We start from the raw sequence: 25125 nt of genomic DNA on the forward strand, positions 1-25125 counted from the left end.
CTAAAATATTCTCTTGATTCTACCACACGTGGTCAAGTGTCTTGCACTTTTAAGGTATATTTTAGTCCAAAATCATAGTCCATCATCATGTTAAGGTTTAATCTTTCAAATTTAATCTTAGATAATTGTTTTCATCATATTTATCATATATTCCAAAGGTTCCAAATATGTTCAAGGTTCCATAGGTCCTCCTCATAGTCATTTTCTAATTTTAGTCCATTTCTTATTAAAGTTTCATATGAAAATCTTCAATAATGTCCCAAAAATACTTTTTAACTCCAATATAATCCAAACCAAAGATAAAATCATATATCTTACTTAATTATCCTCAAATAAAACCACACAACATAGATCAAAGAGAAAAATTTCAGAATACACCCTTAGAAACAAATTTTACAGAAAACTCATATTTATCCATGACAGAAAATATGCAATTTTGTAGAAAATTCCCAAAGTCCATCTAATCAATTCCAAAGCCTAAATCCACATGAATATATCATGGATTCATGAAAATAACACATAGCAAACAAAGTCATTAACAAAATTCCATTAAAATATTGTTTTACAGTTAATTTCAGTTTTTCTGCAAAACTTTCTGTTTTTGCTATTTTAGTTGTTTTCTTGTGTATTCTTTTTCCAATCAATTTTTCTTTCATATGTATACCAAGATCAAAAAAATTTCATCATACAAAAAGGGTTAAAGGCTCCCCTTTGACTCAAAAATTCATTTAGCAAAGTATTTCCTTAATTTATGAAATAGTACTCCCCCTTACTTGATTTGTTGGTTGATTCTTGGCTTGATCTTTGGGAAGTCCTCTTTCTCTCCTTCTCTAACTCTTTTAATCCTTTTTAAATTGATCTTCCACCTCCTTTTATCTCCTCTTCCACGTGATCAAGACTTCCATCAAGAAAGTTGATTGCTTTGTGGATTTTGTGGGGGTTTATTGTCTACTTTAGGACTTTTATGGTAAGTTGATGGATGATTCAACTTGCTGAAGTTCAAGAGATAGGTGTGGCACTGATTGTATAAGTGTTTGAAGGTTGCTAAAGATTGTTAAGTTTGGAAACTCTCTCCCTTGCATGGTTGCTCTATTCGTATGTGAAATGGCACTTTACTTGAATGGGTTTCTAAAATTTTGTCTTAGCTGAATTGTTATGGGTGGCTTGTGACTAAATAGAAGAGTTTTAGGCAAGTATTTTTGCTACACAAGGTGGTCTCCTTATCGCTTCCCATCTACGTTCAAATTGCTCCCAAAGTTTCAAAGCATGGTTAGCAATTTTTCAAGTGATGATGTAATGTTTTATGACTTTGTACTTGTCCAATTTGAATCTAGTTCTTTGGTTTGCTAAGTCTAGTTTCTTTCCTCTTAATTCCTCCAATTATTAGTTTCTTTGGAAGGATTCGGTCATGATTTAATGAGGAAATTTGGCAAGGGATAATGTATTGACTTGAGTCAATATTCCTTCATCATTTCTTGAAAGTTTAGATGACTCAAGCTCTTCTCTTATTGGCTCTTTCTCTCTCTCCTTTGGCCCCTCACGGTTACTCCCTCTTGTAACAAGTGTGGAGATTTAATTTGGGGTCCAATTGAAGCTTCTCTCATAAGCCTACACATTGACATCTTTCCTAATGCCAAAATTGCCCTCCATCATGATTCTTGTCCTTAGATTCCTTATCCAATTGTACTCAAATCTTCTTGGTTGCTTTTTAATTCTTTTAGTTACTTTAGAATGTATCTTCTAGTCCCATTTGGCTGGGTAGTCACGGTTCCTAAGTTCAAAATTGGATGGAAATTGAGTCTTGCACTTATTCAAAATCTTAATCATGAAACCTTAACTTGCTTGACTTGCCTTTCTATCTTATTGGCTACTTCCTTCCAGCTTCTTTCATACTTCAATTACTGGTCAATTGGCTTCTATTTCAAGCCAAGAAAACGTGCAAATTTAATTGGGTTGGGTAGGTTACAAATTTTGCAAGTTTTTGGCACAAAATGGACCATTTTCCACATCATATGTGGGCTATTTTTGAGGAATTTGGTTTGAATTTTGTGCTCAGATTTTTGGCTTGGTTCTTGAATTTACATAACCCTATTTGGTCCAATAACTTACCATAAAAATTCTAGAATTTATCTCATTCATTTGCTTACCCAAAAAGGGCCTCCATTCTAGGTGTTTTTAGGGATAGTTTGGTCATTTTGGTCAAATTTTGTAATTTTGTTTATTTTCTATTTTTGAATCTTTTTAACCCTCTTATAAATCATATAAAACTATTCTAAATATTCTAAAAAAATTTATATTTTTTTTTTATATTACTTGATTATTTACCAATCAAACTCATTTTGGTAAATTTTGTTAAAGAAAATTTTAGTTCCAGAGTCTCTATGTTTTACTTGTATTTTATTGAGTAAAGTTGATATAATTAAAAAATTATTTATAGAATGAAGAAAATTTAGGGTGTTACACAACAAATGAGTGCTTGAAATTAATTTTGAAACAAATCAGAATTGACCCCTCAAATTATAGTACTTTTCGATATTCCTTTCTCTTTCAAATATGTTAATTTATCATCAACTTTCATACAAGAAATAATATTATACGCTATTATTTATGAAAAATAATGTTATACGCTATTGTTTAATTCATAAAGTGACTTTTCCTCCTCCTCTCCCAATCAAATGTAGCTTATGTTCTTTATTAAAATTGTTTAGCTTAGTTTATATTCCTAGATGAGATTAATGTCTTCCATTTATTATATGCAGTAAGATAAAAATATTTTTTTTATTTTTTTAAATATTGTGAACTATTATTAATTAAGATTAAATAATTAAAAATAAAAGACAAAAAATCAGTTCTCCTTCTCTTCTTTTTCGTTTTCTGCATATTTTTTTCTTTTATTTTCATTTTATCTATTTTTTTTTTATAAATTATGATTCACAATATCAAATATTCATGTATAACTAAATCTTTTACACAAAAAAATTAAAAAAAAAGTACTAAAAAATTTAAAAAACATTAAAATTTTGGAATCTAATTTTTCCAAGCTTCTTTTGCGTGTTTTAGTTATATAAATATCAAAAAGTTATATGAAATTAAATAAATATATAATTTGCATAAATATCTTTTTTATATTAAAAGTTATGTTCTTTCAAAGTTTACGACGTTAAGGAGAATTAAATTAAAATATTTTTACTACTTTTTCCATTTGTTTTGAATAGAAAGTAATGTTTTTTTTTATATAAAATATATTTTTTACTTATGAAAAATCTGATACATCTATCATGAGTTAACTCACCTGCTACAAAACTCCAACTCATCTCTCGACAACATCAACAAATTTGAGTTTTACCCAACCCAACCAGTTTCAGAGTTTCAACTAAGGCAACAATAATAAATCTAGTTAGGAATAGAGGTAGGAAAGAGAGAAAACAACAATTTATCGATTTACTCTTCATCAACGTTATAAAACTCAAAATAGTCATATGAATTATTGCAGTCCTTAATTTGTTTTACTGATAAATCTTAATCATTCATTTATTTTACATCTAAAAATATCAACGGCTCACACTTTAATTACTATTGAAAAATATTATTTTCTTCAAATTTTACGTTATGCAACAAATAAGAGGACATTAGCCTCACTCGTACGAATAAATTTTGGCCAAATTTACCCATGTATTTTACCAAATTGATGTAAATTTTAAAAAAACTAATAAATTAGCGTAAGTCGTATATAAAAGATATGATATAAAAAAAAGTGAGTCAGATATGATGTATATGACTTAAAAATAATATTTTATAACAAGTTGTATATTAGAAATACAACTGCTGCATATTTTAATAGAGAAAATCAAACTGGTATCAACCAAATACGAGTTAGAGTTAATTAAATTTTTTAAGAATTTTCTAAGTCGTGTTTTACCATTTGACTTACAATTTAACAATATATAAAAATTTAAATCGAGTAAAGCGTAACATTCTTTTTTATTATTGAAAAAAAAAAAAAAGGTAACACGTTTTACCTAGCATGTAAGTAAAACTTGAAGGATTCAGATTTCATTTGAAGCAGCAGGTGAAAGCTTCATTCTAATATACTACTTGCTATAAAATATTATTTTTCTAAAATTGTGCTAACCATGACCATCTCACATATTATATATTATAATTCTTATATACAATTTACACTAATTCCGTTCATATTTTCAAACTTTACACCAATTTGGAAAAATAAAACAGAAATTGTGCTGTTGGGTGAAAAAGGTGATTTTCTATCCCGTTAAAATTGTAAGTGTTAATCATGGAGGAAATAGGTAGAACATTATCGAACTTTGAATTTTTTTGAGTAGATTCTGTCTAAATTAAACATGCATAATTAAATCAAATTAAACTATAAGTTTGAAATTTCAAAAGCATAACATTCTTTCTGTTCTTGGAAAGATAACATTCCTTAATGGAGATAAGGACATATCCATGCATTCAAACGTTATCATCGAAAAGTAATAAAGAGTTCTTAAATTAAGTTATTGAATTATTGTCTAACAAGAAACACAAAACACGTCTTAGTTACACTTATCGGAGAAAAACCTAGGGTATATGGGTATTCTCATTCAATCCTTTATGTTATTTTTCTATTTAGATCTAAATCCGATTTTCTTGTGATTATTAATCATTCATACGAATACTATTAATATTCAATGGTCATGCAATATTAATATTCTTTTCTCTAAATTAACATCTCCAATGGTCATGCAAGACATCAATTTAAGAAAGCCTAAGGAGCCTATGAACTTGTTAATTCAATAACAATTAGAAGAAGAAGATTGATTTGGTCTACCTAATTTTTCATCTTGTTTTATCCTATAGATCTATTAATTAATTAAGTGACAATCACTTGACGATGTAATTAATTAGGGTTAAGAGTGAGAAGTAATAAGATAAATTCTAATTACGAAACGGAATTCAAATTTAGTTTCAAATATCAAAATCCCATAAATTCATAAACAATAATCCCTATAGCTCTAGCTATGGATTTAGTTACTCATGTAGAAAGAAAGCGCTAAAACAATCAATAACATATCCATAATGAAGAGATATAGCAAACTAGAATATGAGATAAATCTTCGATCTTCAAGTATGATCACTTGAAGCTCTAAGTCCCGCCAAGAGTGTGCTAACGATCCGTACAAGAGGGGTGAAAATGATCCGAGATCTCGAAGGGAAGGTTATGTGTAAATCCGTGCTCAACAAAAGATCCCTCCACGATGCCTTCTTCCTCCTATTTATAGAATCTGAACTCCTTTAAAATTGCTAAACGCAAACAAGCACAGTCGTGCACCATCATGCAGCACGGTCGTGCATTACGTCGAAGCACCCCTATGCTTCACTGGGCGTACTTATTGCTATGAGGCTTTTAAGCCCATTCATTTGGACCCAAAATGCACCAAAAATCTACTCGTGGCCTCTTTATATCAAACTGCACAATTAATAAATAAATTAGTGTAAAATCCAATTAAAATAAAGGTCAAATATGAATAAATGAGTTGTAAAAGAGGACCTAATTACAGACTTATCAATTCTTTCATACTTATCTGTTTGCTTGTCCTCAAGCAAAGTGCTAGTTAAGAGAATAACATAATAACTTAAAACATAATACCAAAAAAGGAACCCGAGATAAAGAGAGAAAGAGTAATATCACCGAGCTTAAGCAATCAAAAGGATTCTCAATTAGAATCTTATATTTCCATACTTTTCACTCAAACATTAAACTAAGGTACTCTGCTTTCCTCTCTCACTAAGGGACAAAATGAGACATCACTCAATTCCCCTAAAGAAAAGTATACTATCATAGGCTTGACTATAAATTGACTATCCACTAAATAAATTAAATGCAATTAAAAATTATGAGGTCTTTTTCAAGTTGTAATGTGGCCAAGGGGTTATAATAATTGAGGTAAGATAAATGAAAGAAAGGGAATATACAAAGAGGTAATAAATTATAACAATTACAAACATCCCCTAAGTTTACAAATGAAGCTCTAAGAGTAATTTTTTATATTTTTATATGTAAACAATATCTTTACTCTTCTTTTCTTTAAATCATGTATAACCCTTTTTTTCTTTTTCTTTTTTTCACATGAGAGATATAGAAGAGAATTTATCAAACAATTCAACAACTCAATTGCTCCATTCATAAACTCAAGGTCATCATCATATTTTATAAATTTAGTGCAAGGGACCAAGAAAATCAATAAAGCTCAAAGTGGGCAACTAGTTGTATTTCAAACAAGCTGAAGGCCAAGAATAAAAATCTTATTATGCCTCAATTACATTAAAAACATGCAATTAACATAGAAGTCTTAAGTAGGTTCCAAGTCAAGTTCTAGAGCACAAATCCTAAGGAGATAATCACACGAAACAATGAGAAAAGGGGTACAATTAATTATATTAAGATAGAAATCCCCTTTAAGGCTCAAAACTCACATCTGTGGGTTAAAGTCTAATGTAGAGCATAAAAGTAAAGAACTTAGCTAATTATTAGTTTCCTAATGAAAGTATAATGCCAATAATAATTACTCAACATGCTCTTCTATCTGGAAAAATTGGGTTCTGTAAGGGAAAAAGTTTTAAATTATTACAAAAATAACATAGATACTTCACTCAAGAGAACATGCAATAACAATCATAATTAGGAACTACTTCCCCATACTTAAAACAAAACATGGTCCTCTATGTTTGAAAAAAATAAAAATAAAAATAAAAACAATAAAATAAAGTAAAGATAAGAGAAAAAAAAAGAAAAATACTGCCTGGTAGAATCGGGTGTTGATAATGCTCATACTGTTGACCTCCAAATATTTGCAATGTTATGGAGACAAAGTACCCGCATAGTAGATCAGCTTACAGTAGCAAATATATAAAAGAAGCTAGAGTTCAAGTACATGAAATGAAATAAAAAATAAGAAAAATAGATATTAAACTAAAAGAAAAGACATAAAAGAAATCATAAAACTCATTAGTCACTGGGGAGGGGGGAAATGATGCTAGAACAAGTGGAGCAGCTCTGCAATCTGAGTCTCCTGCTGGTCAAGGCGCTGATAGACCGATGCAGAATACTCAGCCAGTTGAGTCTCGTACCTATCCATCCTCTGATTAATATGCTGGTACAACTACTGTAGATCTGGATGGTGAGTAGTAGCAGGGGATGCGAGTGGTTCCATTGGAGCATCATGAAACTTACTATCCTCGTCAGGAAGATGAGGCTCAGGCTGCTGTTCTGGTACTGTTGGCTCCTCTCTGCCTGGTGCGTGGGGTGGGACCAATACGAACTCCCCATTTCCTGCTCGAACTAATATGCCCATCTGGTAAAAGGTGTTTGCAGTCAGTGGGGTCATCTCGGTAATCCTTGTGTCTCTCCGGTGTACTCGCTGAAGGTTGGGGGTGAGGCAAGAGATGAAGGACCCACCACAAATGTAGCCAGTCTTCGCGGTGCTCAGACGTGCTCCTAGGCCCATGCATGAGAGTAGAAGGAATCGCCCAGCATTGACATGGCGCTGGTGAAGCATGCACCACAAAATGAACAAGTGGTGAAAGCTAACATTACCTGTGCTCTGGCTGCATGCAAAAATAGAATGCACAAGCCACCTGTGGACCACTTGCAGAGTTGTATCTCGAATGGCTGTGCTCTTCGCGAGTCAGGCCCTATAGACGTCACACGGGTGTCAGTAATCTCCTGCCAAGTTGTGTCCTCAGAATAGCCTGGAGGAATCTCTACCAATGCCTCTCTATATGCTTCCATCTGGACTGACTCTTCTGTCTCAAATCGACAGTGGACATTGAACTGTGCCAACGTCATGTCGCGCTAGGTGGTCATGTGGAAATGCACCCGCAAATCATCGGTGTATGTGACAGAGCTCAAGAACTCCAAGACTGGCTCCCTATATGCTGGTGCTCGCACAGCCTGGACGCCCTCCCATCCTATGGCTGCAATGTATCTGGAGACGTCCTCCCAAAGACCATGTTCTTGAAGAACATTCTCGTCCAGATAGCATGTAGGGAGGAACTCGAATCCTAGTAACGTGTCCAGGCACTTGCAGTATCCTGTTACTGCACCCTGGTCACCTCGAAACTGAATCTCGTAAGCTGTTGGCGCAATGGAGGTGCCTTCAGGAGCTCTTTTAGGAGGCATTTTCTGTAAGAGAAGTAGAGAGCACGTCAGTCTGGTGAACATGCACATTCGTTCTCTTAGATAGCATGGTCGTGCTTGTAAATCAAGCATGCCCATGCTCATCAGAAGCACGACTGTGTTAAAACCTTAGTTCATATGCACAGTCGTGTTGTTCATATGCACGGTCGTGCTGCGCACGCAGAGACAAAGAATTCTAAAGACAGAACACAGGGAAAGGGGTTCGTACCAAAATAGCATCAAATATGCACAATTAATAAGAATGAACACGTACTTGAGTATGAATGTGGTCCAAAATTACAGAAAAGAGGCAGAATTGAGAAGAGTGTGTGGGAGTGCTCTATTTGGGGAGCAAGGGCGTGCACTGTCTGTGCATCTCTCCCCCCTTTTATTTTTCAAATCCTGCTCATCTGCACAGTCGTGCATATATTAAGCACAGTCGTGCTTATTTAATGAAAGCACTCCCAAAGTATCTTTTCTGACATGGGCGTGTTCAAGGGAGGCACGCCCATGTTCTTATTGAGCACATTCGTACTGTATGAAAGCGCGGTCGTGCATTGCTCGTCTACCCTCTTCATTATGTGTAAAAACAATGAAAACTTAAAATAAAATTAAGAAAAGAGACATAATTAAGAAAACATAACACAGGGTGCCTCCTAGAAGCGCTTGTTTAATGTCACGAGCCTAACATCTTGCCTGGGCGAGTAAAAATGTTATCATGTGACCAGGAGGGATCACATTCTCTATGTATAGCTTCGCTCTCAACCCATTGATACGGAAAGGTTCTTCTCTATGCTTGGACATTTCTAGTACTCCATATGGAAGAACCTTGACCACATTGTAGGGGCCATACCACCTGGATTTCAGTTTTCCAGAAAATAGTCGCAACTGAGAGTTATTGATCAGAACCCTGTCACCTGCTTGAAAACTCCTATGATAAATGTGTTTATCATGCCACTTCTTAGTACGCTCTTTGTATAACTTGGCATTTTCAAATGCTTCAAAACGCAATTTATCCAATTTATTGAGTTGCAACAATCTCTTTTCACCTTTGACCTGTGAATCAAAATTTAGGAACTTCAAGGCCCAGTAGGCCTTGTGTTCAAGCTCAACTGGTAAGTGACATGCTTTACCAAAAACCAAACGATAAGCGGACATACCAATAGGGGTTTTGAAAGCAGTGCAATAGGCCAGAGTGCATCATCCAATTTCGGAGATCAATCTTTCCTGGAGTTGTTAACAGTGCGCTTTAAAATTCTTTTCAATTTCTTATTAGATATCTCAACTTGCCCACTAGTTTGGGGATGATAAGGAGTGGCCACCTTATGGGTGACACCATATTTTGTCAAAAGAGCATCAAAATATTTATTGCAAAAGTGGGTGCCACCATCACTAATAATAGCTCTAGGAGTGCCAAATATAGTGAAAATATTTTTCTTTAGAAATTTAATCATAACTCGAGTATTATTGGTGGGTAATGCTATAGTTTCTACCCATTTGGAAACATAATCAACAGCTACTAATATATATTCATTATGCATGGATTTGGGGAAAGGCCCCATGAAGTCTATGCCCCAGGCATCAAATAATTCACAAATTAAGATATTACTAAGAGGCATTTCATGTTTCCTAGCTATATTTTCACTTCTTTGACACCTATCACATGACTTAACATATAAATGAGCATCTTTAAACAAAGTAGGCCAATAAAAATCACACTGCAGGACCTTATGAGCGGTTTTTGATGGGCCACAATGACCTCCCACCTCCCTAGAATGGCAATGGTTAAGAATCTCATTAACTTCACTCTCTGAAACACACCTCCTAATCATATTGTCCCCACAAATCTTAAAGAGGTAAGGTTCATTCCAAATATAATGCTTCACATTAGACCAAAACTTTCTAAGTCTATGCTTGTTAAGTAGTTCAGGAGTTACATTACCTGCCAGATAGTCTACAAAATCCCCATACCAAGGTGCCTTAGAGATTGCGAGGAGCCTCTCATCAGGAAAAGAATCCTTGATCTCCTTCACTGTGGGTTTGTTTACTAAAGCATCTAATCGAGGCAAATGATCTGCTACAACGTTCTCACTCCCTTTCTTGTCTCTAATTTCTACATCAAACTCTTGGAGGAGAAGAATCCACCGTATAATCCTTGGTTTAGCATCCTGTTTTGCCAACAAATACTTGATGGCAGAATGGTCAGTAAAGACAACAACTCTGGACATTATCAAATAAGAACGAAATTTATCAAATGCAAAGATAACAACAAGTAATTCCTTCTCTGTAACGGTGTAATTACGCTGAGCGTCGTCCAAGGTTTTACTTGCATAGTAAATGGCCTGAAACACCTTACCTCACCTTTGTCCTAGAATTGCTCCCACAGCTGCATCACTAGCATCACACATTAGCTCAAAAGGTAAAAATCAGTCAAGGGCCACAATCACAGGAGCAATTGTTAATTTCTCTTTTAATTTCATGAAAGCAGATAAACATGCTTCATCAAATTTAAACTCTACATCTTTAGCCAATAATTCAGAAATGAGTTTTGCTATTTTTGAGAAGTTTTGTATAAACCTCCTATAGAACCCAGCATGCTATAGAAAACTCCTGACTGCCTTGACACTTGTAGGGGGAGGTAGTTTAGAAATAACCTCAATTTTAGCAGGGTCTACTTCAATACCTTTTCTTGACACCTTGTGCCCCAAAACAATGCATTCATCAACCATAAACTGTCACTTCTCCCAATTTAAAATCAAATTGGCTTTCCTGCATCTCTGTAAAACTAAATTCAAGTTATGTACACAACTATCAAATGTGGTGCCATATATAGAAAAATCATCCATAAAGGTTTCAATACAATGCTCTAAAAAATCTGAAAATAAAGCCATTATACACCTTTGAAAGGTAGTGGGGGCATTACATAATCCAAACAACATTCGTTTATATGCAAATGTACCACAAGGGCATGTAAAAGTAGTTTTTTCTTGATCTTCAAGAGTTATGGGTATTTGTATATAACCATAATAGCCATCTAAACAACAGTAATGTTCATGCCCAGTTAACTTCTCTAACATCTGATCAATAAATGATAGAGAAAAGTGATCTTCCTAGTGACTTCGTTAAGCTTCTTGTAGTCAATATACATCCTCCATCCAGTTACCTTTCTGACGGCGATGAGCTCCTATTGCCTATTCTGCATAATAGTAATCCCTCCTTTCTTTGGTACAACCTGCACAAGACTCACCCAAGGGCTATCAGAGATTGGGAATATGATATCGGCATCCAACAACTTAATTACCTCCTTTTTCACTACTTCTTTCAGATTGGGATTTAATCGCCTCTGGGGTTGTACTTATGGTTTGAACTCCTCCTCCAGGTGAATTCTATGAGTGCATATGGAAGGACTAATGCCCTTAATATCATTGATGCTCCACCCGAAAGCCTCCTTGTTCTCTCTCAGTACTCTTAGAAGCTTCTCCTTAATGCTACCTATCAAATTGGCAGAAATAATTATAGGTAAGTGAGATGGAGGGTGTAAAAAGGCATATTTAAGATTTGAGGGAAGAGCTTTGAGTTCTAGTTTAGGAGGTTCTTCGAATGATGGCTTGGTTCTTTTCTGGGAGTGTTCTCCTAGATCTTCAAATATCCTTCGCCCGAACCATCTTCCAGGCACTCCACTGTTCAATGCTAAGATATCATCTATTATTTCTTCAGTGTCATGTAGATCCCTCTTTTCCAATGTAAGTATCCTCTCCAATGCATCTTTTATTAATTCATCTTGTAGCTGTGGCACATTCAGGGAGAGGGAGGTAGCATCTGCAGTTGTCACAAAATTACATGAATCAAAAGTGGAGGGATTATTGAGTGAATTAAAAACTTTAAATACTACTTCCTCATCATTCAATCTTAATGTAAGCTTCCCCTGCTGAACATCTATTATCGTTCTTCCTGTGGCTAGGAAAGGCCTTCCTAGTATGATGGGTACTTCGTCATCCTCTTCTATGTCAAGGACAATGAAATCTGCAAGGAATATGAACTTATCTACCTTGACCAGGACATCCTCCACTATGCCCCTAGGATACGTTATCGAGCGATTAGCAAGCTGCAGAGAAATTGAAGTTGGCTTGGGTTCTTGCATACCCAACCTTCTAAACACAGAAAATGGCATTAGATTAATGCTCACGCCTAAATCACAGAGCACTTTATCAAAATAAGAGTTGCCTATAGTGCATGGAATCGTAAAATTCCTTGGATCCTTAAGCTTAGGTGGCAGCTTCCTTAGTAATATTGTTGAGCACTCCTCATTCAATCTGAATGTCTAGAATTCTTCCAATTTCTTCTTTTTGCTTAGCATCTCCCTGAGGAATTTAGCATATTTAGGCATCTGTGAGATGACTTTAACGAAAGAGATATTGATGTGGAGCTTTCTAAGGATCCCAAGAAACTTATTGAACTGAGGGTCTCTCTGGTTACCCATCAACCATTGTGAAAATGGAACTTTTGGCCTTGGCATCACTGATGCATCTTCCCTTGTTTCCTTTTTTATATCTGAGTGGGAAGCACGGCCTTGCTCATCATTTAGCACGGCCGTGTCTTCAGTGAGCACGACCTTGCTTGGTACGAGCACGATCGTCTCTTCATTGTCTGCATGGGCGTGCTGTTCAAAGCACGACCGTTCTTTTTCAGTCAACATGGGCGTGTAGGGTGATGTAAGGGCGTGCTGATCAACAAGCACAGGCGTGCATGACTTATGTGTTTGCGTTCCATTCAAGTTTTTCCCACTTCTTAAAGTGATTGCCTTAGCTTGTTCCCTAGGATTTGGTTCTGGTTGGGATGGTAGTACTCCTATTGCTTTTTGACTGAGGAGACTAGTGATTTGCTCGAACTGGGATTCAAGCTTTGAAGACTAAGTCCTCATCTCAGCTCTGATTTCTGTAAACCTCTTATCTTCCCTCTTAATCTGTTGTTCCATCTGAGCCTCAAGTTTTATCATTCTCTTGTCAGAGCTATGCACGTATTGCATCATCTGTTCTTGGAAATTGGATTGAAATCTGGGAGCTTCTTTTCTTTCTATCTTCTCTCCTTGATTTTGCATATGAGGAGTCAATAGGGCGCATTTTGATTTCCTTGGCGGCTTCCCCAAGGAGTCGTATTGCTATTGCGCCATCTTGGGTTATAATTATAACCCATAAAGTTTGCCTCCTCCTGATCAAACTATGTATTATGCGCTGACTTTGTGGGTTGATCTTATGCTCTCATTAAGCACTCCAGTTGCTTTGTGAGAGCTGCCATTTGGCTTACAAGGGGGTTGCTGCCCTCCGCTTGATAGACTGGTGTAGCTTCCTTTCTTTTGTGGTTGTATGTGTCAGCTGTGTGCCACTGAAAGCTAGCGGATGCCATTTCATCTATCAATTTGTATGCGCCATCTGGGTCTTTCCTTATAAGAGAGCCTCCTGCGGCAGCATCAATTGTGGCCCTGTTATGGATGGATAGGCCACTATAAAAGATTTGCACCTGCCTCCAAGTTGGAAAATCATGGTGCAGGCATCTTCTCAACAATTCTCCGAATCGGTCCCACGCCTCAAATAGTGATTCTGTCTCATACTGTTGGAAGCAGCATATTTCTGTCATCAACTTGGAAGATCTTGATGGAGGAAGTACTTTCCCAAGAACTGCTGAGTAAGATCCTCCCAAGTTGTGATGGAATTGGCTGGGAGTGAGAAAAATCATGCATTCACCCTCTCAGATACTGAGAATAGGAACAGGCGAAGTCGAATAGCATTGTTGAAGACTCCGTTGTAATTTATGGTGTCCATCAATCGGAGGAACTTTGTCAGATGCAGATTGGGATCTTCGTTAGGCATGCCCCCAAACTGTATGGAGTTTTGAACCATGGTTATGAGTGTTGGTTTCAACTCAAAATTGTTTGCCTCCACATTAGGTGACGCGATGCTTCCAGGAGTGCCTCTAGCATTGGGTGTCATGTAGTCTTGGATCGATCTCCTTCCCTCTACCATTCTTTGCTCTCTCACTTCTTTTCGTTGTCTACGTGTTGTTCTCTCAATCTCCAGATCAAACAAATAAGCTGTAGAGCACTTAGAACAAGTGAGCATACATCAAAAGTAATTATAAAAAAATTGAAAATAAAATAAATACAAAAATTATAAAAATATAAAAGAAGAATCTAACAATGAACAAAACAGAATTAAAATAAAACAAAACACAAATTGCTCAAATCAATTAGATTTGAGATTTTCTTAATATTGAAAAAAAAATCTCCAGCAACGGTCCCAAAAACTTGTTCGGAGGGCAAGTGTACCCATCAAGAAGTAATAAAGGGTTCTTAACTTAAGTTCTCGAATTATCGTCCCACAAGGATTGTTTACCAATTACTAAGAATTTCCTAATTTAATTGTTTGAGCTTCAAATATGCAAGAATAATCAACATAAGAATTTAGAAAATCAATTATAAAACTAAGAGTAAGAAACACAAAGCACGACTTGGTTACACTTATCAAAGAAAAACCTAGGGCGTAGGGTGTTCTCATTCAATCCTTTATGTTATTTTTCTATTTAGATCTAAATTCGATTTCCTTGTGATTACTAATCATTCATACGAATACTATTAATATTCAATGGTCATGCAATATTAATATTCTTTTCTCTAAATTAACATCTCCAATGGTTGTGCAAGACATCAATTTAAGAAAGCGTAAGGATCCTATGAGCTTGTTAATTCAATAACGATTAGAAGACGATTGGTTTGGTCTACCTAATCTTTCATTTCGTTTTATTTTATAGATCTATTAATTAATCGAGGTACGATCACCTGACGATGTAATTAATTAGGGTTAAGAGTGAGAAGTAATAAGATAAATTCTAATCACGAAACAGAATTCAAATTTATATTCAAATATCAAAATCCTATAAATTCATAAACAATAATCCACATAGCCCTAACTATGGATTTAGTTACTCATGTAGAAAGAAAGCACTAAAACAATCAATAACATATCCATAATGAAGAGATATAGTAAACTAGAATATGAGATAAATCTTCAGTCTTCAAGTATGATCACTTGAAGCTCCAAGTCCCGCCAAGAGTGTGCTAACAATCCGTACAAGAGGGGTGGAAATGATCCGAGATTTCGAAGGGAAGGTTATGTGTAAATTCGTGCTCAGCAAAAAGATCCCTCCACGATGCCTTCTTCCTCCTATTTATAGAATCTGAACTCCTTTAAAATTGCTAAACACAAACAAGCACGGCCGTGCACCATCATGCAGCACGATCGTGCATTACGTTGGTCTCTTTACAAATATATTGGGCGTGCTTACTGCTGTGAGGCTTTTAAGCCCATTCATTTGGACCCAAAATGCACCAGAAATCTACTCGTGGTCTCTTTACATCAAACTGCACAATTAATAAATAAATTAGTGTAAAATCCAATTAAAATAAAGATCAAATATGAATAAATGGGTTATAAAAGAGGGTCTAATTACAGACTTATCAATTAACATGGTAAATGATTTTCAAAAGGGTGCTTTAGCAACTAGGTTGGGAATTCCTATGATGCGTGGGATTGATGCAGTGCATGGCCAAAACAATGTCATTAATGCTACAAATTTTCCTCACAACATTGGGCTAGGAGCTACAAGGTGAATCACCAGTATATATATGCTTATACAGAGTATTATACTTTTGATGAGGGGGAATTCTATTCTCAATTCTTTAGACTAGAATTAAGAGTTTCATATATTCAATCATGCTTGACTGATTGAGTGTTTCAAAGTGTATTGTTGGGATATCACTGATATGATTTTGATGCATGAAAAGTTAAATCCGGACTTGAAATGTAGACAGCACAAATAAACAATTACACGTGTAATAATTCTCCTTGCAATAATTTTTAAAATTATTTTATTAATTTTTTAATAATATTAGTGTGTATGCATTTGTATAAAGTTGTTGAGTCATGTATCCAAATTATAGTCATAATAATAATGACATTTGTCTTAAGATTAATGTTGTGTATTCTTCATAGGATGTCTTATTCCGTAATATGTTATTCCTTATTCCGGTCTATTTCTTTTGTCCCTATGACGCAGTGACTATCCTACACTTTCGTCTACAAAAAGTTCATTACCCATAGCTGGGGATCAGTGACATGTAAAGCAAAGATGTAAATATTCAATTATGTTTCTGTATTTTCATGATGAAGTTTAATCTCCGAACTGGCAGGGACCCTCAACTAGTAAAGAAGATTGGAGAAGCAACTGCTCTTGAAGTTAGAGCAACTGGAATTCCTTATGTGTTTGCACCTTGCATAGAAGTAACTGAGAAAATTTAAACTATACCATATATTTGTTTTTTGCCCCCTTCTAAAGGGTCACTTAACTTACCCAATATATTTATTTGTATAGGTATGTAGAGATCCAAGGTGGGGCAGATGTTATGAAAGTTATAGTGAAGATCATAAAGTAGTTCAAGCTATGACTGATATCATTCCAGGACTGCAAGGTGACATTCCTGCAAACTCACGAAAGGGTGTTCCATTTGTTCCTGGAAAGTAAGAACTCATGCTTCATATCCTTGGTTTCTGTCTTTTTACTTACTAGAATTTGAATCATATGAAATGTTGACTTTCATAGCTTCTTTTATTGATTTTATTACTAGTTTTGGATCTTTCTTACTCAAATCCATTTTTCTTTTCTAGTCTTTTCCTTTATTCTTATTTATCTATCTAAAATTGTAAGACAATATTAGTTACTATATTTCTAATTACAATAAATAAAGCATTTACGTTTAAGGTTAGTAATCGGAAAATCAAAGTAAAAACCACTAATAAAGGGCATACTTGCATTATGTGAGAAGGATTTTGGAGGATGAGAGAGAAAGAAAAGACAAATTTTGTATTTTAAATAAATATTTTTAAAATTAAAAGTATAAATTTAATATATTAATTATGTATTTATTATCATAAATGATATATAATTTTTAATTTAAAATTAAAAAATATATTCTCTCCTTTCTATTCCTCCGCTATATCCTCCTCCGAATTGTATCCTAATTCGATATAATTTCTTCTCTCTCTGGACATATAAATAGGACAATGTAGCATTTTTCAAAATTTTGCACTTAATGGAGTTTTGCATTCCCAAGGCATAACAACGATCCCATTTTTCTGTGTGTTGGTGATTGATTTATTGGCATTCCTTTGCACAGAAAGAAAGTTGCATTGTGCTAAGCACTATGTTGGTGATTGTGGAACCACAAGAGGAATCAATGAGAACAACACGGTGATAAGTAGACATGGATTGCTTAGCATTCATATGCCAGCGTACTATAACTCAATCATTAAGGGTGTAGCAACCATCATGCTCTCTTTCTCAGATTGGAATGGAAATAAGATGCATGCTAATCATGATATAGTCACTGGATTTCTCAAGAACACATGCCGTTTCAGGGTAATATTCACCTCATCATGACCACAGAATTCAGAATTATGAATCTGTCACATTGAATGAGGCCTAAATTTTTTTGTTTTCTTGCAGGGTTTTGTCATATCAGATTTCCAGGGAATTGATAAGCTTACTACCCCACTTCATAGTAATTACTCGTATTCCATTCAAGTTGGAGTTAATGCTGGAATTGGCATGGTAAACAATTGAGTTTCAAGTGCTTTTTCTATACATAACCTGATCTGATTTCTCACATAAAACAAATCATATAATACTTGCTTTAGTGATGCCGCAGATAATGGTTCCCTATAACTACACAGAATTCATAGATGACCTAACCTTCCAAGTGAAAAATAATATCACACCCATGACTCGAATTGATGATGCAGTGAAAAGAATTTTGAGGGTAAAGTTTGTTATGGGTCTATTTGAAAATCCATTGGCTGATTACAGCCTAGTTAACTACCTTGGGTGTAAGGTTAGTTAAACACCTAGCATTTGTGCACTATATTTTCTGCCAACTATTATACACCATGATGATAAACTGTGTTGGCGCCAAAACTTGACAATGACAGAAACATAGAGAATTGGCTAGAGAAGCAGTTAGGAGATCATTGATCTTATTAAAGAATGGTGAAGATGCTGATGAACCACTTCTACCTCTTCCCAAAAAGGCTTAAAAAATTATTGTTGCTGGAAGCCATGCTGATAATCTAGGATAGGATATCAATGTGGGGCCTGGACCATTCAATGGAAAGGTTTTAGTGGTAACAAAATTCCTAGGGGTATACCATAAATTTCTTTTTCAAATATCAACTTTTCTTCATACCCTTTAACTTCATCTTGTACTCAAAATACAACATTGAAATGATATGGCTTTTCTGATCTATAGGTACCACAATTCTCAGTGCTATTAAGAACACTGTGGACAAAGATACCAAGGTGGTCTATAAGGAGAATCCTGATTTAGAATATGTCAAGTCTAATGATTTTTCATATGCCATTGTGGTAGTTGGAGAGAAACCATATGCTGAAGCAATTGGTGACAGCATGAATTTGACAATTTCTGCTCCTGGGCCAGACACCATAAACAATGTGTGTGGAGGAGTCAAATGTGTTCTTGTGATAATCTCTGGTTGCCCTGTGGTTATACAACCTTATCTTGACAATATTGAAGCCCTTGTTGCTGCTTGGCTTCCTGGTACTGAGGGACATGGTGTGACTGATGTCTTATTTGGTGACTATGGTTTCACTGGCAAGCTTCCAAGGACATGGTTTAAAACTGTTGATCAGTTACCAATGAATGTTGGAGATCTTCATTATGACCCACTTTTCCCTTTTGGATTTGGCCTTACAACCAAACCCCACGAAGCTAAATAGGAACTCAACATGATACTCGTGATTTATTAAACTTAATCAAAGTTCTCTTTCTCATTCTCTATTTAACATAATAATGATAACATTGGTGTTGTCGTATCCAAGTCCAGTTCTGAGGGTAGTTTAGAAGTGCGATCGCCTAGAGCCTTAAAAAAATAGAAAAATAAAAGAACTTTTTAATTCTTCATACCTCATTTGCTATAAATTTAGTTATTTCCTTGATTTCTGTAGACTTAAAACTTCATTTAATTCTAAAATTTTACTCCTCTTAGCATTAAAGTTCTTGGAGAATTTTAGTTTTCTCCAAAAAATTAAATAGTTATTAAATTTGTCAAATCTGCATATTGTTATTTAAATATTTTAATCATTTATAGATTGTTTTTACAGTCTCTGTGACCATATCATCAACTGAAAAAAGTTTTTTAGAGTTAAAGTTAATAAAAACCTACCTAAGGTCACCAATGTCACAAGAACGGTTGAATGATCTCGTAATTTTATCAATCGATAAAGAAGTTTTAGAAAACATTGATGTTAATGTTATTATTAATGATTTTGCATCTCAAAATACTCATAAAACCTATTTTTTTATAATTTTTTATGTTTTTGTAGTTAATTATAACATAAGAGTTGTTTGAATGAAAAAATATTTTTTTTATAATTTTATTAAAAAAATTATAACCACTTAAAAATGTATTATTTTAATAAAATTATTAATATATACTTTTATTTTATTTATTACATTTTATAATATTTTTTTAAAGGGCCTTAATTTCCTATTTTGTCTAGGGTCCCCAAAAAAGTCAAGAACAGCCCTGGTCATATCTAGCTTTGTTTTGGAAATAATGTACGTGTATACTTAAGATATTTTTAGAAGGGAATTGGCATAATTACTCCCCTTTCCCCATTTGATTTGGATAAACTTACATAGAAAACACCTTATAAAAGAAAAATATATATATAAAAAATGAATGAAAATTTGTTTTATAAATTATAAATAACTTATGCTTCTTTATTTTTTTTTATTTTTTTTGAGAAACTTTCTCATATAAATTTTCTAAATTTTGAAAAAATAAGTTATTTTAACTTTAATTCAGCTTATGATCCTATAGTCAGTTCTAAGTTCGGGTAAAGGAGGAGGGTTGTGTTAAACCTTTGATAACCAATGTAAACCATATTAAAATATTTTATATAGATCAATTACATTGATATTATGCTAAGGCTAGGTTGTTATCAAAAGTAATGTGTTGTATGGTTCGAGTACAATGTTAACTGAGCTAGAACCGCTATATTGGTGCCTATATGTAGTGTTAAATAAGTAAGGGTCCTCACATTTGATTGAACGAATATGGATAAAGAAGTTAGTCGTGGAATGCATGTTTTAATTTAGTTCATGGAATATTGGTATTTTGATAAGAAAGTTATTGGAAATGGTAGACACTGATTTGTAGAAAGATTAAAATCATTTGTTCTTCAAGAAACAAAATGGGTTGGAGATAAGACTAATGAGCTCAATACAATATGCTTTAAACTTTTGTACCTTGAAAAAGTTAAAGAAAAGAACAAAGTAGGCATAATTCACTACAAGAAAAGGATGGTTTACCTATGGTTAATTATGATATTAACGAGAGTTTAAATCACCATAAATGATGTTTGTGACATCCAAATTTTTTTATCTTAAACTGCGCATTTTATTTGTACAAAAACAGAATAAAATACGAAGTTTCGCATATGACATGCACTATAATTATGACTAAATTAAAAAAAATTTGTGAGTAAAATTATTTACAAATTTTGCCAACAAGACGATATTTGATAAATAAACAATAAATTTAAGGATCATAGTATACTAGATAAATTTACAAGCATGGGTACTAAACACATATTTACATATAATAAATATAATAATTTACATATTTTTTATCAAAATATGTAGGACTTAAAATAATAATTACATCACCAAAATATACTAAGTCCCAGAGCAGTCCCAAAATATAACCAAAACGTTGAGGACCTGATGTTAGTCATTACCATGCCATCTCTCTATCTCTGCTAAATCCTCAGAATCAAGGTCATCATCTGATTCAAGATAAAGATCCCCTGAATCAGCCGCAATCTCAACACCTGAAACTTGCTCAAAAGTAACTTAGGTTGACCTTTCGAGATAGTCATGATCATGGTATGTGCACAAATAGATTATAGTTGTTGGGGTTCTAACTGTACCTCTATAGAGATATATACACAAGGTATGGTATATTCCATTAATTACAAGAAAATCAAAAGGGACACTATAATATAATTCCATTTCTAACATAATAATATGACTAGGTCTATCATCAACTTGTATACCCAACTTAAAATAACATGTTCTTTGGTACTCATTAAATACATAATTTAGGTTACAATGTACAAAACTATCTATCAGCCTAATCCTTTCTTGAGGTGTCGTTAGTCTGGTTCCCTGAAAATTTTAGTAATGATGAGCGTCTATTCTATCATATACAAACCATATTACAAAAAGTCATAATTATGGCATAAAAGAAGATATAATCATTATGTTATGAATTATTATATGAGTGAATGTCCATATTCATAACTCCTCCTTATTCTTTGTAACTTACGATTTTGTAACTGTTTTATTTAATTCTTATTCAAAGAGATACGATTCTCTAGTTATAATTTTAGGCCTATAAATAGGTATCTCATTTGTATTGAGGATATGTGAAATGAAATTGAGATTCTTTCTTCCTCTCTATATACTTCTCTTTATTCTTCCTTGTAATTTTACGTTCATTTTATAACACATTCCACAATTTGTTTACAAAACAACAATAATCATATAATTCTGACACACAGGTTTATCGTAATTCATTTAATTTCTCTCCTTCAAACATGCACTCCTAGTGCACTATGATCACAGACAATAATGTCTCAAGCATTTCTTGAGATTTTACTCAACTAGGTAAATAGTCGTTAGTTACTCCATGTACACAGATACAACATATATAATAACAAGCCCCTTAGCATAGGTATATTATAACAAGCCTGAGCGACTCAGCTCGCTTGGGCGAGATCACTGCTCGTCTGAGTGAGATTACTTCTTGCCTAGGCAAGGGGACAATTGAGCTAAATTTATCTGCTCTCGCTTGAGTGAGTTTGCCCTAAAAACATGTGGTTATGGGCGCTCAGTCTCACCTGAGCAAGATTCCCTGCACCAAACTTCTACCGAAACACATATAATCATTTCCAAACACATTCTAACACTATATAGTATCAAACAATTCAAAAATTAATAAATAATTGAAAAAGAGGGTGTTACAATGTTACTCCCGATTGACAAAACCATAGTTAATTTAAGTGTGGCAAACATATTACATATGGTTTTGAACAACAGTATGTAATTTTTGTATTTCCCGCAATTATCTAACCTCTGTTAATTAACTACGATTTTTGATAAACGCCGTTAATTATCTGCTGTTTAATAACCATTGTTAATTACTTGGGTTTAATAATCGTCCTTAAATACTCACGATTCAATAATTGTTGTTAATTACCTTGGATTTGATAATCGTCGTAAAATACATGCAATTTTTAAACCTCCGTTAATTTGCGTAAATTGCCTGCAATTTTGAAACCCCTATTAAATGCATATGCTAAAAATTATAAAATTTGGATAATTAAAATTAAGCTTAATTTTTTCAATTCATCTGTATATCATATAATATCACATAAAAATCATACAATTTCCTTTATTTGATAAACATAACAACTTTTAAAAACCATAAACACTTATATAAAATCAAAATTCATATATAAAGATCGCATAATACACACTTATAATAATGTTCTAATTAAAATAAAACATGTCATATCTTTCATTCATAGATGAACTATTCCTATAATCCCTAAAAGAATTACTTTTTAGCTGGAGAATTTGTAGGAGAATTATCAGTCATATTAGTTGGTTGTGCACTTCCTTGATCAAACACCTGAGGTGTAATAATTAAGAACAAGTTAAAAATATAAATTGTCATGTAATTTATATGTAATATTAATAAAACAATTCAATTTAAAAGGATTAGCGGTGAAGTTTGAAACATAGCTAAGTCTAGAGGTAGTTGACCTTGAAAGTTCTGGATGAAAAACTCATCATTACATCAATTTTTTATTTTGTTCATCCATTTGTGACTTTAAAATAGTCACTTGATTTTGCAATTCCCTGTAAAAAGAAAGATATGAGACATTCCATTATATGAACGAGAAGGATATCTAAAGACTTGAGATGGACAAGAACCCAATCCTAAACCCTGGACAAAGACACAATATTGTGGATAATATTTGGTAAAAAAAAAACACGATAGAGATTAAAAGAATTGGAGATAGGCAGATGTCCTAGAAGTTATTTGTTGCACAAGACACTATTAATATCATTAGTGCTTATACTTCACAAGATGGATCATAAACTATTGAAAACAAAATTTTGAGAGGATTTAAAGAGTTTGATTCAAAATGTTCCACCAATCAAAAATATTATCATAGGTGGAGACTTAAATGTTCATGTTGATTGTAAAGCAAGACAATTTACAAGGATTCATTGTGATTTTAGTCTTGGAAAGTTAAACGAGGAAGGACAACTATTCTTGATTTCTCCATGGCATACGACTTTAAAATTATGAACATTTGTTTTAAGAAGAATGAGGAACATCTTATCACTTTTAAGAGCGAGGTTATTAGACAAAAGAATTTGCAAAAATTGTAAAGTAATTATAGGAGAGAGTCTTACTACAAAACATAGGGTCTTGGTTTTAGATGTTCATTTCAAGATTGATAAATAAAGAATTTGACAAGTTATTATTCTTAAAACTAAGTGGTGGTGCTACTTAAAAGTGAGAAATGGTTGGACTTTCAGGAACAATTAGCTAGGATGTACAAGATAGTGTTAATATCATTTGGGACAAAATGACTACAAAGGGAACATAAGTCACCAAGATAATTTTAGGTGAATCTAGAGGTATTGGACCAAGAGAAAAGGAATCATGGTGGTGGAAGGAAATGATGGAAAAATGTCAACACAGTAACACAAAGACAATAAGAGAACAATAGGTAGTGGAAAAATATTCCCTTACTTGCAAGAATCAACGAGGAACACCAACAAAAATAGAACTATAGAATAACACAAGAGACATACAATTATCAATGTAGAAAACCTTTGAAAGTAAGGGTAAAAAATTATGAGTCATCCAAACCAAAGAAATAATTCACTATAAACAACAAATGGTACAAGAAAGTCTCTAATAAGTGAATAAATCATACTTACAAATAGTCAAAACAACAAAGCATCAATGTTCACAATTAAGAAACAATGATAATTGGTTGATCCAATTATATCCTTATTGAAGTTTGGAAAAATAAGGACTTAGGTGGCTCATTCTTTAACAAGATCTTAAGAACTAAATATACTAATTCAATATTTTTTAAAACTAAAAAAGTAATGTGTAAATTTTTTTAAAAGTTACAATTTTTTTTGTTAAATATTTATACTCGTGTCATGCATTAGTCCATTATTGAAATATATTTTTATTTTATTTTTTTAATATGTAAAATATTATGTTAACAAATATTTATATACTTAGTGAGTTTGAGTTGTCTTTTACATGGTAAAAATTTGAATTTTCATGAATAAAAATCATAATAATTAATATTATATTAAATAAATATAATTTAAAATATTAGAATAGGAAATTTTTATGGTGCCAAGAAGATTAAGAGGATATTTTATACCTTTCTTATGAGAAATAATTATTACTGTTAATATTATATTAATATATATAATAGATAGTGGGGTTAGTGGTCTATTTAAAAAAATATAAATGTGTTTTAATTTTTAAGATATTATAATAATCATAACTGTTTATTTAAGAAAGGTATAAGATGTTTTGTTGAATTTTCATGCAAGTACCATAGATAACACTTTAGAAGATTAAGAGGATATTGCATACCTTTCTATGTAGAATAAACTTTACTATTAATATTATACTAAAGGTAAAATTACTTTTATCATCCCTTAACTTTAAAGTTTGTCCTCTAACTTTTTTTGTTCATTTTAGTTC

At 33.3% G+C, this 25125-nt stretch overlaps 1 pseudogene; it reads left to right on the forward strand.

Annotated features, from left to right (window-relative positions):
- Positions 1-15202: 15202 nt before the first annotated feature.
- On the forward strand, positions 15203-19021 carry LOC113866582 (annotated as a pseudogene).
- Positions 19022-25125: the final 6104 nt, after the last annotated feature.

Source organism: Abrus precatorius, unplaced genomic scaffold (assembly GCF_003935025.1).
Source record: "Abrus precatorius isolate BTA unplaced genomic scaffold, Abrus_2018 Scaffold5, whole genome shotgun sequence".
In the NCBI taxonomy this organism is placed as follows: domain Eukaryota; kingdom Viridiplantae; phylum Streptophyta; class Magnoliopsida; order Fabales; family Fabaceae; genus Abrus; species Abrus precatorius.